General features: G+C 56.8%; 1 protein-coding gene across 10 annotated transcripts in view; it reads right to left on the reverse strand.

The window, feature by feature from the left end:
* MGAT3 (beta-1,4-mannosyl-glycoprotein 4-beta-N-acetylglucosaminyltransferase) overlaps positions 1-15,091 on the reverse strand; it is a 46,743-nt gene that overhangs the window by 16,714 nt on the left and 14,938 nt on the right. The window contains exon 1 of one of the 10 annotated variants that reach the window (XM_028827700.2): positions 6,719-6,827. The exons of 4 other annotated variants lie outside the window; for them this stretch is intronic. The gene's annotated coding sequence lies outside the window, so the exon portion shown is untranslated. 5 more of the 10 variants (XM_077949704.1, XM_077949706.1, XM_015150382.3 and 2 more) reach the window with 5 other exon arrangements.

Raw genomic sequence — 15,091 nt, forward strand, 5'->3', positions numbered from 1 at the left:
GAGCATTGGGTAACTACAGGAGGGAGGGATGCAACTCTGGGGGGCTGCCTGACACCAGGGTGCAGGGGCACTAAGCAGGTGACTGGCAGAAGGAGACCTCAGGAGGGGAGGTGGGCTAAAGGCGGGCCTCAGGGCCCGATATACAGATATACAGACACATCCCATGAACTGGTCCTATGGGCACTGAGGACAGTTGCTTCCCAGCCAGGTCCCTGGAACTCCCCTCCAGGTTCCCTGGGACCAGAGAGAGACGTGGAGTGAAGGGGGAGAAAAAAACAAAGCCCAGGGACCCGCCCCAAAAAACACAATCAAGAAGATGCTCCCAGCTTTTCAATTTCAGACACTGAGTTCCTTGCAAGATTCTGTTTGAAGGAAAACTTCTATAGTTAAAAAACAAAAAAGCTGGCTGGGCGCAGTGGCTCAAGCCTGTAATCCCAGCACTTTGGGAGGCCGAGGCGGGCGGATCACAAGGTCAGGAGATCGAGACCACAGTGAAACCCCGTCTCTACTAAAAATACAAAAAATTAGCCGGGCGCGGTGGCGGGTGCCTGTAGTCCCAGCTACTCAGGAGGCTGAGGCAGGAGAATGGCAGGAACCCGGGAGGCGGAGCTTGCAGTGAGCCGAGATCGCGCCACTGCACTCCAGCCTGGGCAACAGCGTGAGACTCCGTCTCAAAAAAAAAAAGCTTGGCAAGCCCTGCTGTGAATTCATCCCTCACTCCACCGGCAAGGAGACGGAGGCCCTGAGGAGGGGGTGATTGGTAGGGGCTGCAGCACAAGCAGAACCAAGGTCTCTCTGACTCCAGAGAGGCAGGGACGCTGGGCTGGGGCTTTTCTGTCTTGGATCTTCAGCCCCTAGTCCACGCAGAGAGGGACCTTGTGGACATCAGGGAGCAGAGGGCAGATGTCCCACCCGGGGCTAGTGGTGCATGTGCACATTTCAGAGGGCCCGAGGGCTCTGACTGCCTCTTACACACAGAGCCTGGAATGGAGAGGCGTAAACTTGGCCTGGGGGAACAGGCCAGGCCAGAAGTGGGTAGTAGCTCCTGCCCGAAGAGCCCAGAGCAAACATTCAGTGAATGTTTGGGATTAGCCAAAGGAATGAGTACTGCTGGCAGCATTTCGGGGATAGGGCTCTTTATCTCTCAGGCAGAGGACCACCCTCATGAGGAGAGCCCCCTCTGCAGGGCCACACATGACCACGGACCTGCTATGTGCAGAGCCAGGAGGCAGTGGGAGCCCGTGGGGGCTGGGCCAGTGTGCAGGGAAGGTGCTCGGTGCTGAGAGGGTTGGGGGCGATGTGAAGACTGTAGCGCTACTGGCCTCGCTTCATTCCACCTCCACAGGCACACAGGGCCTCAAACTCACAGCTGGCAAGTGACAGCAGCAAGGTCCACACCCATCTGAGGCCTCAGGGCTTCTCAGAGTTTCAGGGGCAAAGTCCAGGCTGCTGCCTTCAGCCTTGCCCCAGGCAAGGGCCCCTCTCACCCCAGCTGCCATCAGGACCCCATGGGCCTGCCATTTTCAGGTCACAGGGCTCTCCAGCTCTGGCAGATGATCCGATCCGCTGCCCAGGAAAGCTGCATCTGCCCATCCTGCCAACCTCCTGAGCCCCTCTCACCAGCCTAAAACCATGTGAGCATCCCCGTGGCACACTGCAAGGCCAGGCTGGAATTACGTTTCCCAGAGGCCAGAGCTCCTTGAAAGGCCAAAGGCAGGGCAGCCCTTCCCACCACTACCCAACTCCAACAGGAACGGGTCACCCTGGACAGTGCGCCATGTCGGGGTCACCTGCAGCTTAAAGGAGGCTCAAGGTCCAAAAAGTCAGGAAACCTCCAAGGTAAGGCCCCGACTCCAGGAGGCTCCGGAGGCCCTGGCTCCTGACCCGCACTGCAGACCCCTGCCCCGATCTACCCTGGAGCTGGCACTCCGCATCCGTCTGCCCCCTGCCCACACCATGCCAGCCCATCTCCATCCAGGCTGCCCTCCTCGTCCATCCACCCTCCTCCCCTTAACTTCCATCCCCCCACCCCCATTATTTTCCCCTAGCCCCGATCACCCAGAACTTGGAGACAAGCAAGGGAGGGGTCCCATGCCACCTGTACCACCTCCTTGGGGAGTTTGTTTGCTGCTGTCTGCCTGATTCTGACCTCCAGCTAGCCTGGACTGACCACAGACCCAGGGATCCCCAAGCCCCTGTGTCCACAGCTTCCCCTTGCCAGCCTGTAATCATGTAGGGGGTGCTATGGTCTGAAAAATGTGTCCCCCAACGTTCACGTGTACGAAATTTAATCCCCAGTGCAGCGGTGTTGACAGGTGTGGACTTTAAGAGGTGATTAGGCCATGAGGGCTCTACCCTCATGGAGGGACTTGTGCTGTTACTGTAGGAGTGGGTTAGTTATCGTTCCTGATAACAGCACGGGCTCGAAGTGGGTTACTTATCATTTTCCTGACAACTGCATGGGGTCAGCCCTGCCCCTCTCCATGTGTGGATACTTTTGCCCTTCTGCCATGGGATGACGCAGCATGAAGGCCCTCGCCATATGGCAGCTCCTCCACCCTGGACTTCCCAGCCTCCAGATTCGTGAGAAAGTTCTGCTGTTTACAAACTACCCAGTCTCAAGTATTCTGTGATAGCAGCACACACAGGACTAAGAGGGGGAATGAAAGGACAGCACATCTGAGGCCTTCCCCAGAGCCGCCCTCTGACCAGGCTGTGCTCAGTACCTTAGCTGTTCTCTAACCTCACGTGGACATCTGCCTCCCACTGCTATTTCACAGAGGAGAAAACCGAAGTTCACTGAGTCAAAGTGACAAGCCCTGGCACTCCCTATGAGTGACATGCATCAGACCCTCCCTTGTGGCCCACACTCCCCAAGACTCCAGCCCACATCGCAGCTGCCTGACCCCTGCCTGGGGCCCTCCCAGGCATTGCCACCTCCTTCCCCTTACCGGCAGGTACCTGCCTTGAGGCACAGTGTCTAGTCCCCTCTGCGGCCACCTGCTCCCAACTCTGCCTGCCTCCCAACTCACCCTTAGCTCTGCGGCAGCAGTTTCCTCCCTAGAAGCTGAGCCCAGGTGTCAGTTAGGTGACTGCAGGAGGAACTGACCTTGTCCCGCCAGATGCCTGCCCCGCCCTCCATCTGGGCTGGTTTTGTGGCTCCACCTCTTTCCAGCTAGGTCACCTCACCTCTCCAGCCTCAGTCTCCTCCTTTGTAAACAGGTAACCAGGCAGCAGTGAGAGGCAGCCCCACCCTCCCAGAGCCACTCCTAGGTGCCAGGTGCTCGAGGAGGTAGGGGCATTGTGGTTTTACAGGTGTAGAGCCTGTTAGGACCAAGTGTTCAGTAAAATGTAGGTCCATCTCTTGTGAGCCTCGCCTTGCTCCCTCTCTGGGTGGGAGGGTCCCTGAGAACTGCGCCCCGACTCCCAGAGGGGCTGCTGGATATTCTCAGTGGGACAAGGATAGGAACCAAGGAACACCCTATGCCTGGAAGAGCTCAGAAATAAACTCTCGGCATGCAGGACCCCGAGTCTCTGACAAAGTACCGGGCAGGGACAGGGCAGGGGCCAGGGAGCCTGAACCCAGGCTGCCTCCCCTGCAAGGGGGCCCAGGAGTCCACAGCCTTTTGGAGGGAGTTGGGCCTCTCTGGGAGTGGGGGCAGAGGCTCGATTCTGCCCAGAGGAGACAGCCAGACAGCTATTGTACTGCTGGCTCCAAGCCCAAGGGTCTGCCCTTAGCAAGGCATTCATTCCCCAGTGTGGAGAACACCCCTCTTGAGGGTGAAGACAGAAATCACACCCTACCCTGGAAGGAGGCTGAGCCCAGAGCTTTGAGCATTCCTGCTGCTGGGGAGCTTTACACACAAAGCCCCACCCTCCAAGAGCTCGCCCTCCGGGGACTCCTCCCTCTTCCTAGCCCTTGCCTTCCCTGGGGGGCTGCCCTCAGCCCAGCCTGCTCAGGAGTTCCCCCATGCTGTCCCCTAAGCCTGGAGAGGAATTTCCTGTTTGCTTGTCTTGCTCACAGTGGTGGCTGATGCGCAGAGAACAGCGCAATAGCATCCAGTGAAAGAATGAGTGAATGAGTACTGTGTGACTCTGCCCCTCGCCCCTCTGCCCCTCTGCCCCGTGCCTCGTTTGTCAGATTGTGTGGCGCCTGCCCTGGAGGGCTGCCGAAAGGCCCTCATGGGAAGAACAGAACCAATGCCCTGCGTAGTGTCAGGGACGGGGGGACTCCGAAGGGCACAGGGGCCTCTCTGCAGAGGAAGGCTGGCAGGGACTGATGGCCGGAAGGGCGGGGGTAGGAGTGGGGGCTGGGAAGGCAAAGGAAGGAAGAACAGAGACGAGGTTGGAGTGGGGCGAGGGCATGGGAAGGGGCTGCTCAAGCCTGTAATTATTAATTGGGCAGATAATTATTAACGAAGCTTTGGGTTAGAGGAAGGAAGGAACACAGCTTCTTCTAATTCATCAACAGGCCCGTATTGCCAGCCCCTCCACAAAGATTTAAAGTTCCCATGCTTACAGGACCCACTGAGGCCCGTAAGATAAATCCTCGAGATCCCCGTATTTCGGGCTTTCAGCTCCCTACCCACCTCCCAGCCCACTCAGCCTTCCTTACAGGCCCGAATAAACTGCCCCAGTCCATCTGGACAAGAGAAGGGAGAGAGGCCAGCTCTGCCCTGCCCTGGCTTCCAAGGTCAGAATGCCCCCACTCCCACCCCCAGGACTCCCAGAGATGTGGTGCCTCCCAGGCAGAGGGGCAGCCAGAGCCTTTGGTCTGAGCAGGGGTGGCCATGGCCAGATAACAAAGGAGGCCCAGGAAAAGCCGGGCAGGAGGGGCCGGGCTGAGTGTTTCTGCCTCTGTGAGAGGGCTCTCCTGGACCCTGAGCTAGTCCCCTCTGCGGCCAATCTCTCAGGAGTCAGCGTGGCGCGGGGGCTGCTTTAGGGCCATAGCTCTCTGGAGTTTAGCCTCAAAAGGGGCTGGATTCAAATCCTGCCCCTTCCAAACCCTCCTCCGTGATCTTGGGCAGGTCACTGAATACCCTGGGCCTCAGTGCCCCTATCAGCAATGTGAGGCCATCCCAACCCCGAGGAGATCAGAACGGATAACATCCGAACAGTCTTGACACAGGCCAGTCCTTTGAGCTGGGTGCGGCCTCACCTGGCAGAGATGCAGCCAGGCCTGCAGGCCCTGTTCTCCTAAATGCTCCCAGGATGGACCTCTCTCTGCCTCCCTGCCGCCCCGAGGTTCTCACTAGCTTCCCTCCTGTCTCTGCAGCAGCCCCTCACCGCAAATTCTCCATCAGGCCACATCTCCCTGCTCAAGCCCTCCCGTGGCCCCGTCACGCTCAGAATTAAAACCCCAACTCCTCTGTGCTCCATGGACCCTGGCCATCTGATGCCTGCGTCTCTGCTGACCTTGCCTCCCTTGTCCCCCAGGCCCCAGCCACGCTCCCCACCTTCCTGTCTCCTATACTCTTCAGGTGTGGCCCCATTCCAGGGCCCTCGCACAGGCTGATCCCTCCACCTGGAACTCCCTTCCTCAGGTCCCTGCATGCTCTGATGCCATGCGTCAGACAGGCGCCCCGAGCAGCCGGCTGAAGTGCTGCCCCTGCCCGCAAGCCCTCTCTCCAGACCGCCCCCCAGCACTCATCGCTGTGGAGGTGATCCCGCTTTGTTGTTTATGTCTCCCCCACCCTCATCCTGCTGGCGTGGCCACAGGAGAGCAGGGTCACCACAGGCCTCAGTCACCACTGTTCCCCACCCCGCAGGACAGAGCCTGCCCAGGAGCAGGCACTGCACAGACACTGGATGATGATGGAACAGTCCAAAGACACAGGAGCCCGGATGAGAAGCAGCAACAGACTTGGAGGGACAAGTATTCTCTGGTTTGGGGGTGCAGGCCCAGCCTGCGAGTTCCCACGCCTGACAGGCGCTCCTCCCCTGCCCAATGGCCCCAGAGAAAGCCCCTGCCCTGCTGAGATCAGCGCTGCCCTGCCCTGCAGCCCCGGCAGTGCCAGCCCCTCCCGCCCAGACTCGTCATCCTCTGGGGACAGCGTACAAAGGGCCACTTCAGTACAGAGTCTCAGCTCCATCTCCAGGCTGGCGGGCTGAGCGAATGGGGGGTGGGGGGAAATGAAGGGAAGGGCGCGCCCCACCCTTGCGCATTCTCTGGGGCCTTCTCTAGCATTGGGGACTTTGTCCCAGGCGTTGTACCCTGGGTGCCAGTGGAGGGGTTGTTGGCTGGCAGAGGCCCTCACGCACCAGGTGGCAGGTAAAGGTCTCGTCCAAGAGTCCTAGGCAGCAGGAGTGGATGCTGCTCCCCCGGTACCCATCCATGTATACAGGGCAGCAGGTGGCGGGCACGCTTGCATGCTCAGGTGGCCCGGTGCCAGCTGGAGTGAGGGACAGAGAGGTGCAGACCTGCTGGGAACGATCTGGGCTGGGCAGCAAGGAGGGCAGTGGGCGTGGGCTTTGGGTCACACCAGGCCTGGTTTTCTGGCCTGAGACCCTCTGTGACAAACAAGGTAAAAATCAAACGGCTGTCCCAACAACCTGCAATGGTAACCTGTGACTCAAGCCTGGCACCAAGGGACTGACACTGTGACAACTTCGGCGTTCTCAATGCTCCCCCTCTGGGCCCCTCTCCACCCACCACCAAGGCTTGTCCGTCCCACTGCCTGCACTTCCCAAATCTCCCATTCCCGAGCCCACCACTCACGGGAATGGCAGCAGCTTCCTCAACGGGCCCCCCGACCCGGCCCTGATGAGCCAAGCGAAAGCCACATGTGACGCTGCCCTCCCCAGCTTGGAGTGGGCAGGAGTCTGCCCTCAGGAGAAAGTCCAAGTCCCTCAAGGAGGCACACAAGTTTCTATGTAATCTCACCCTTCAATCTCCATGCCTGTTCCTGGAGGGTTTGGCTGAGCTGTACTTCTCCAGGCCTCCCTGACCCCGGCCTACTTCCCAGAACCCCTTGCCCCACACAAGGGCAGTGCTGTCTGACACCCCTGGGTCCCCAGCCTCAAGCACTGAGCCCCACACAAAAAAGGTGTTCACCCTCAGTTTGTTGAATGAATAAATGACCACCCCAAATTCACACACCCACACTTTCCAGTCAATGCTGCAGGGCTCTCAGGCCTGTCTGGGGCTCACACAAGTGGCCAATGATCCTAGTCCTGCCTGTTTTGCCAACTTGGGCTTGTCACACCTCAATGAGGCAGCTTAGCTACGTGAATCCTGAGGGCCCCTTCCAATGGGGTAGTGGTGGCGGAGGGGAGATACAGGAAATGACCAGAGCCTTCATGGCCAGGAGGAGTTATGGGAAGAAGGTAGGAAAGGAAGAGCAGCTCAGCAGTTAGGATCCTGCCGGTTAGCGTCTGAACCGCAGCTCATGGCTGTGTGTTCACTGCCTCATGCCTGGTGCTGCAGGTGCGCTGCTGAGCAAGCGAATGGGCTTGAACGTGGCTCTGCCACCGTGGGGACCTGGTGAGCTGACAAGGCCACACCTGCCCGCAGCCTGCAGCTCCTGGGCGGGAGGGTGGCAGCGTTGCCCTGGGATCTGGGAACCTGAGCGTCACAGTTAGCTTCCTGCTGGGGGTGGTCCTGACAGAGCAAGCGCACAGCTGGCTGGGGCTCTGGGTACCCAAGGAGCCTCCCCTCAGCTGGAACAAGGCACCCTGTCTCTTTTCCTCTCCCAATTACTCTCCCTCCACCTCTGCTTGGAGAGGGGATGTGCCCAAGGTCAGGAACCCAGCAGGCTGTGGCGGGGGTCCTCATCCCAGTCCAGCTCAGCAGAGCCGCCGGTGTGCCCACTGCTGCTCATCAAGGCTCACGATCTCCCATGCCCTGGACCTCAGTTTCCCCACTGACCACTGAGGGTGGTGGCCTCCGAGCTCCATGTTCTGGAAGACCCACATTCTAGGTTTGCTGCTCCAGGTTTCTTCCTCTAAGTTCCAGATTCCAGGTTCTCTGTCTGCATCTGGAGGTTCTACTTCTTTTTTTTTTTTGCTTTCTGAGACTGAGCTGAGATTGCCACTGCACTGTAGCCTGGGCAACAGATCCAGACTCCGTCAAAAAAAAAAAAAAAAAGGAAGGGAGGGAGGGAGGGAGGGAGGGAGGAGGGAGGGAGGGAGGGAGGGAGGGAGGGAGGGAGGGAGGAAGGAAGGAAGGAAGGAAGGAAGGAAGGAAGGAAGGAAGGAAGGAAGGGAAGGAAGGATCTCCATCACAGGTCCCGTGTCCATGAGTCTCCTCTTTGGGACACTGTACTTTGTATTCTCTTCGAGGTGCCCAGCAGCAGGGCTCCTGCCCACTCCTACCTTCTTAGCCTCATCACCCTTTGGGGCTCTTGAGAGCAGTGGAACCAAAGAGATGGGGCTACCTGCACTCCCAAAGTGAGAAGGTCCGGCCCAGCTTTCCTAGACCTGGGATGCCCCCAGGGCCGCAGAGCGGATCCCAGAGCATACCCCAGCTGGCAGAAATGCCCTTCCTCACCCCTTTCCCATCTCTCCAGGACGCTGCCCCAACCCCCTGCCCTTCACCCTCTGCACCAGCTCTCACTGCAATGGCTCCACAAGACAGGTGCTTCCCAAGGACAAAGACTTCAGGTCAGGGCCTGGCACCTGCTTGGTGGGCACTCTGTCAACGCTCGCTGAATGAATTAACCAGGAATGCCCAAGGTACCTATAGGACTGCACAGCCTAAGAGATGCTAGTTTATATGTGATGCAGATGTTCATATTGTGTGCATATACATGTGGCGTGCACAAAACACATGCAGCATGCACAAAACACATGCATGCAAACTGCAAGTTGTCACACCCTGATGTCAGCAGAGCTGTGCCCCTGCCACCTAGCTCAGTCACCGGCGCACAATAGGCACTTAGGGAGTAATTGCTGAAAGAACGGATGGACGGATGAGTGCTCTGTACTGGGTACAAAGCATACTGTGTACAGAGTCAGAAGCCAGGAGAGAAACAGAAACTGACCCCACCCAGGATCAAGGCTCAGACGTGATGACAAATAACGCTACCGCAAGGCAGAACTTGACCTGTGTGTAGGAGGATAGTGGGAAAGGCACTTTGAGGCCTGGGACTGTAACGACAACAGCTAACAGGGATGACCACGCCCACTGGGCTTCAGCATGGAAGTGAAACAAGCAGCCCTGGCTCCTGCCCTGGGGGCACCTCTGTCTAGAAGGGGCAGGAGGGGCTTCCTAAGGAGTAGGGGCTCTGGCAGCAGCTGGGCTGGAGGGGACAGGCTCTTCAGGAGGGCAGGGAACCAGTATCAGCAAAGGCCAGGAAGTAGGAAGGTGAGGCTCACATATGGAGCACAACAACTGCCCAAGAGACTGGAGCATGGGGGACGCAGGGGAAGAAAGAGGCTGGACCAGCTCCGGAGGAAGGAGGTCAGAGGTGTTTGGACAAAATTCTCAGAGCACTACATTCCAGGAGCTCCAGGCCTGGGCTCCCATGACCCAATTTCCAGGAATAAGAACAACACAGGCCTCCTGCTGCAGGTTCACTTGCTCTGGGGGATGTGCCTGGTGCTAGGCAAACCCCACGGTGAGACCCCACAGCCAGTCACTGCCTGCAAGGGGTGGCCTCAGAATCAGACAAAGCAAGAGCCGGCTGTCTCCGGGGCTCCTTTTCTTCCCACTTACTGTTAGAATACAACCGCATTTTTCTGGTTTAAAGGTTTCTCATTCGTTCTAGAACATCAGGAAAGCACAGAGGAAGAAGCAGGACAGTGTTCCCACCATCCTGCCACCCCTGGGCCTGGCTGGCTTCTGGCCGGGCCTTCCTCGCAGGCCTTTCTCTTCCCCATGCACCTTTTGCTGGAACCAACATCAACACGGGTTTCCTGTCAACTTCAGGCGGTGCGCATTTTGCTCTATCAGGCTTGCTTTCTTTTTCTTCTTTTAAGACGGAGCCTCGCTCTGTCGCCCAGGTTGGAGTGCAGTGGCATAATTTTGGCTCACTGTAACTTCTGCTGCCCGGGTTCAAGCGATTCTTCTGCCTTGGCCTGCCAAGTAGCTGGGATTACAGGCGCCTGCCACCACGCCCGGCTAATTTTTGTATTTTTAGTAGAGACGGGGCTTCACCATGTTGACCAGGCTGCTCTTGAACTCCTGACCTCAGGTGATCCACCCACCTCGGCCTCCCAAAGTGCTGGAGTTTGTTTTTTTTTTTTTTTTTTTGAGACGGAGTCTCGCTCTGTCACCCAGGCTGGAGTGCAGTGGCCGGATCTCGGCTCACTGCAAGCTCCGCCTCCCGGGTTCACGCTATTCTCCTGCCTCAGCCTCCCAAGTAGCTGGGACTACAGGCACCCGCCACCTCGCCCGGCTAGTTTTTTGTATTTCTTAATAGAGACGGGGTTTCACCGTGTTAGCCAGGATGGTCTCGATCTCCTGACCTCGTGATCCGCCCGTCTCGGCCTCCCAAAGTGCTGGGATTACAGGCTTGAGCCACCGCGCCCGGCCAGTGCTGGAGTTTTTTGCATGATTTCATTTTCAAATCTCAGGAACCATGGGCCACAGTGCCAAAATAATCCTCATTTCACTATATGGAAATTGAGTGCTAAGCAGGGGAAGTGGTTTGTTCGTGTCTAGTGTCTGCAGTATAGAGCCTGCCCGACGGGTGAGGGACCTGATCAGCTTGTGCAGCGTTCTACAATTAACAAAGCATCTTACACACGTGGTTTCACTGAATGCCCACAATGGGTTGGAGAGTATGGCTCTACTTTTCACTTATGCCCATATCCCAAAGGAAAACCTTCCGAGGGGTGCAGCTGAGCCCAAGGGATCAGCCCAGAGAGGCCACGTGGCCAGCTGAACCCACCCATTTTTGCAGAGGGAACCTTAAGGTCTGGGGCCCTGGGAAACTTGCCCAGAGTGCCTCTGAGAGCTGAGGGTCCCCTGTGTGGTGTGAAGGAGGAGACAACAGGCTTGCGTGGGACTGCACGCCACCCTCTTCCCCTGTCCCCAGTACAGAGCATTTCTCAGCAGGAACCGGGTCAGATGCGGGCATAGATGAGCAGGAGCTGGGGAGAGCAAAGTGCTCCAGGCTCAGGGCTGAGCTCCGGTCCAGGAGTGGAGAAAGATAAAGCCTGATAGAGGCTGGGTGCAGTGGCTCATGCCTATAATCCCAGCACTTTGGGAGGCCGAGGTGCGTGGATCATGAGGTCAGGAGATCAAGACCATCCTGGCTAACACGGTGAAACCCCATCTCTACTAAAAATATGAAAAAGAAAAAAATTAGCTGGGTGTGGTGGCGGGTGCCTGTAGTCCCAGCTACTTGGGAGGCTGAGGCAGGAGAATGGTGTGAACTGGGAGGCAGAGCTTACAGTGAGCCGAGATCCTGCCACTGCACTCCAGCCTGGGCAACAGAGTAAGACTCTGTCTCAAAAAAAAAAAAAAGAAAAAGAAAAAAAAAAGAAATATGTATCAGGCCATCAGGCCAGGCTCAGAGGCTCACACCTGTAATATCAGCACTTTGGGAGGCCGAGGCAGGCAGATTACTTGAGGTCAGGAGTTCGAGACCAGCCTGGCCAACATGATGAAACCCCGTCTCTACTAAAAATACGAAAATTAGCTGGGCGTGGTGGTAGGCACCTGTAATCCCAGCTACTTGGGAGGCTGAGGCAGGAGAATTGCTTGAACCCAGGAGGCAGAGGTTGCACTGAGCTGAGATCACACCATTGCACTCCAGCCTGGGCGACATGGCGAGACTCTGTCTCAAAAAAAAAAAGAAAAAAATATGTATCAAATGCCTTCTACGTGCCAGGCACAGAGCCAGGCCCTAGTGCATGCCTGGTGCCAGCCCAGGGGCCCAACCCATCCCCAGTCACCTGCAGCTCTCCCTGTGCCCCTCTCCAGTGGCAGCTACCATCACTCACCCACCACAATTTGCCACAACCACGTGCCAGGCCCCAGGTAGCAAGCGGAGGATGCACCAAGAGAGATTTGCCCAGTGCATTAGGCAAGCTCTGGGCATCATGCCTGCCTGGGACTTGCTTCCAGGAAGAGGCAGAGGCAGCAAGTCCTAGGATGCAAGCACAGCGGGGGCAGTGGGGTAGGGGCGAGCGTGGTATTATATGAAGAGCTGGTGGGGCAGAGGCTACGAACACAGGCAGGGCCTGGGTCACAGGATCTGAGTTACAAGGGTTGGGGATTGGGAAATCTAGCAGCCACTACAGATGCCAGGGAGCTGGGAACTGGCTTTTGGAGTGCACAGGCCTCTGTATCCTCAGGGCAGCATTTTTTAATTTTTCTTTTTTACTTTTTTTCTTTTATTTATTTATTTATTTATTTATTTTTGAGACGGAGTCTTGCTCTGTCGCCCAGGCTGGAGTGCAGTGGCCGGATCTCAGCTCACTGCAAGCTCCGCCTCCCGGGTTTACGCCATTCTCCTGCCTCAGCCTCCTGAGTAGCTGGGACTACAGGCGCCCACCACCGCGCCCGGCTAATTTTTTGTATTTTTTAGTAGAGACGGGGTTTCACCGTGTTAGCCAGGATGGTCTCAATCTCCTGACCTCGTGATCCGCCCGTCTTGGCCTCCCAAAGTGCTGGGATTACAGGCTTGAGCCACTGCGCCCGGCCACTTTTTTTCTTTTTTTTTTTTGAGATAGGGTCTTGCTCTGTTGCTTAGGCTGGAGTGCAGTGGTGCGATCTCAGCTAACTGCAGCCTTGACCTCCTGGGCTCAAGTGATCTTTCCCCTCAACCTTCCAGGTAGCTAGGCTATAGGCGTGTGCCACCACACCTGGCTAATTTTTTTTAATTTTTAAAAATTATTTGGTAGAGACAGGGTACCACTACGTTGCCCAGGCTGGTCTCGAACTCCTGGACTCAATTAATCCTCCTGCCTCGGCCTCCCAAAGTACTGGGATTACTTTGGGAGTCCAAGTCAGCATTTTTTAAACTGTGGGTTTCCAGCCTTCCCGTTGTGAGATGCTGACTCAGCAGGGCTGGCTAGGGTCTGGCATACAGGTACTTTATGCAGGCAGCCCAGGTGACATTGAGCGGGCCTTCCAGAGACAGGGCTCCGGACGGTGGCAGGAGGGCCTTGAAGGGGAAGCCTGGAGGCCAAGAGACTAAGTGATGGCTGTCTCAGGGCTCCAAGCCTCAGGGAGCAGGCCCTGCTGGGAGCCCACGGGAGAGAAGGAGCAGGTCTGGGTGACCCAGGGAGCCTGCTCTCTGAGGGTCCTACAGGCTGGAAACAATCCCAGCCCTGCCACTTCCCGGCTGTGGGCCCCTGACTCTGGGTACCCTCAAAGTGCCAAACAGGGATGATAACAGTGCTTGCCTCTCAGCAAGGTATGAGACATCTCTGGGAGAATGCATAGAAAGTGGTTGGTTGGCCCTGTGCCCAGCACATAGTAAGTGCTTGATAAAGGGCAGCAAATTGTGATAACCCAGAGGCCAAGGTGGGGAGGACAACCGTGGGAGACATCTACCACCAGGCCTGCCAGCCAGAGTCCCAGAATCCACTCGGGCCGACCTCCCTCACTTAGAACCCTGTCTCTGGGCTGTTCCTTCTGGGAAGTTCCTGGCCTGCCCAGAGAGGGCAGCCGGAGGGCAGGCTCTGAAGAGATCCTGGTATGTGCACAGGTCTGTCTCCCTGGCCTGGCCCTTACCCACCCCTCCCAAGGGATTCCCACTTCGGTAAGAACCAAAGTTTCGAGCCAAATAAGCTTCATAAAACAATAGGGTAATTAGTGAATGTGAATGATTTCCATTGTTTCAATTTTACTTTTACAGAAAAGATGAAAATAAGTGAGCCAAAAGGGGGAATTCCACTTCAGGCAGCCCAAGGAGAAATACGTGAAGACTCGGTTAACTTCCTGACTTACGGGCAAGGCCATGGGTCCCCTTGTCAGCTCCATGCTGTGAGAGGGGGTTCCCGGCCTGCTTCCAGCCCGTGGGCAGCTCCGCCCCTTCCCAAAGCCTCAGTGTCCCCTTCCTGGTGGTGGGGGCAATAGTGCCTCCCAAGCAGGTACCTGTACCCTCCCTCTGTAGTGTGAGGCTGCTCTCTGGAGGGTCAGTCCCTTCCATCAGGGATGCAGAAGGAGAAATGAGCAGGACAGCAAGGCTGGTCACCTGGGCTGAGAATCATTCATTCATTCATTCATCCATCCATTCATCCATCCACCTGCACATTTAACTGAGGGCCTCCTCAGTATCTGTGTTGCTGGAAGTCTATCAGGAACACGTAACAAACACACCAAAGACATGGGCATGGTGCTCCGGGAGCTGACAGCAAGAACACCAGGAAGCGTGTGGACTTCCCTGAGCCAGAGACCCTGCAGCTAAGATGTAAAGAGTGGGTCAGTGTAGGCCGGGCGTGGTGGCTCAGGCTTGCAATCCCAGCAGTTTGGGAGGCCAAGGCAGGCGGATCACAAGGTCAGGAGATCGAGATCATCCTGGCCCACATGGTGAAACCCCATCTCTACTAAAAATACAAAAATTAGCTGGGCATGGTGGCGCGTGCCTGTAATCCCAGCTACTCGGAAGGCTGAGGGAGGAGAATCGCTTGAATCAGGGAGTCAGAGGTTGCAGTGAGCCGAGATCACGCCACTGCACTCCAGCCTAGTCACAGAGCAAGACTTTGCTCAAAAAAAAAAGAGTGGGTCACTGCAAACAAGAGACTGCACCCCAATTTCCCCATCTGTAGAGGGGATTATCCCAGAACCTCTGTCACTGGCTGCCATAGGAACACAATACGTGCTGGCTATTGATATTTTTATAGGCAGGAATGTGTACATGGGAGGAGCTGTAGCGTCAGGGGGAAGAGTGGAAGGGGAGAAGGGTCTGTTTGACTTGGGTTGTGGGGCTGGTGTCACAGAGGAAGGGGGTCACGAGGAAGCTTTTGATGGACGACAGAGTTACAGGGGACAGTGAATGGAACAGGAATTCAAGTCGAGGGAACAGCACAGCAAGGGAATGGAACATGAGGTTTAGGACCTGCTTGGGCCACATCTTGGAGCTCTCATTGGCTTAAGCTCGGGGCCCATTCTGTGCAGAACCCCAAGGCCAGGCCAAGGTGGAGAGGAGCCCCTGGAAGGAGGGGCTAAAGCAAGTGTGCATCAGGGTCAGGGGTG

Source organism: Macaca mulatta, chromosome 10 (assembly GCF_049350105.2).
Source record: "Macaca mulatta isolate MMU2019108-1 chromosome 10, T2T-MMU8v2.0, whole genome shotgun sequence".
NCBI lineage: Eukaryota > Metazoa > Chordata > Mammalia > Primates > Cercopithecidae > Macaca > Macaca mulatta.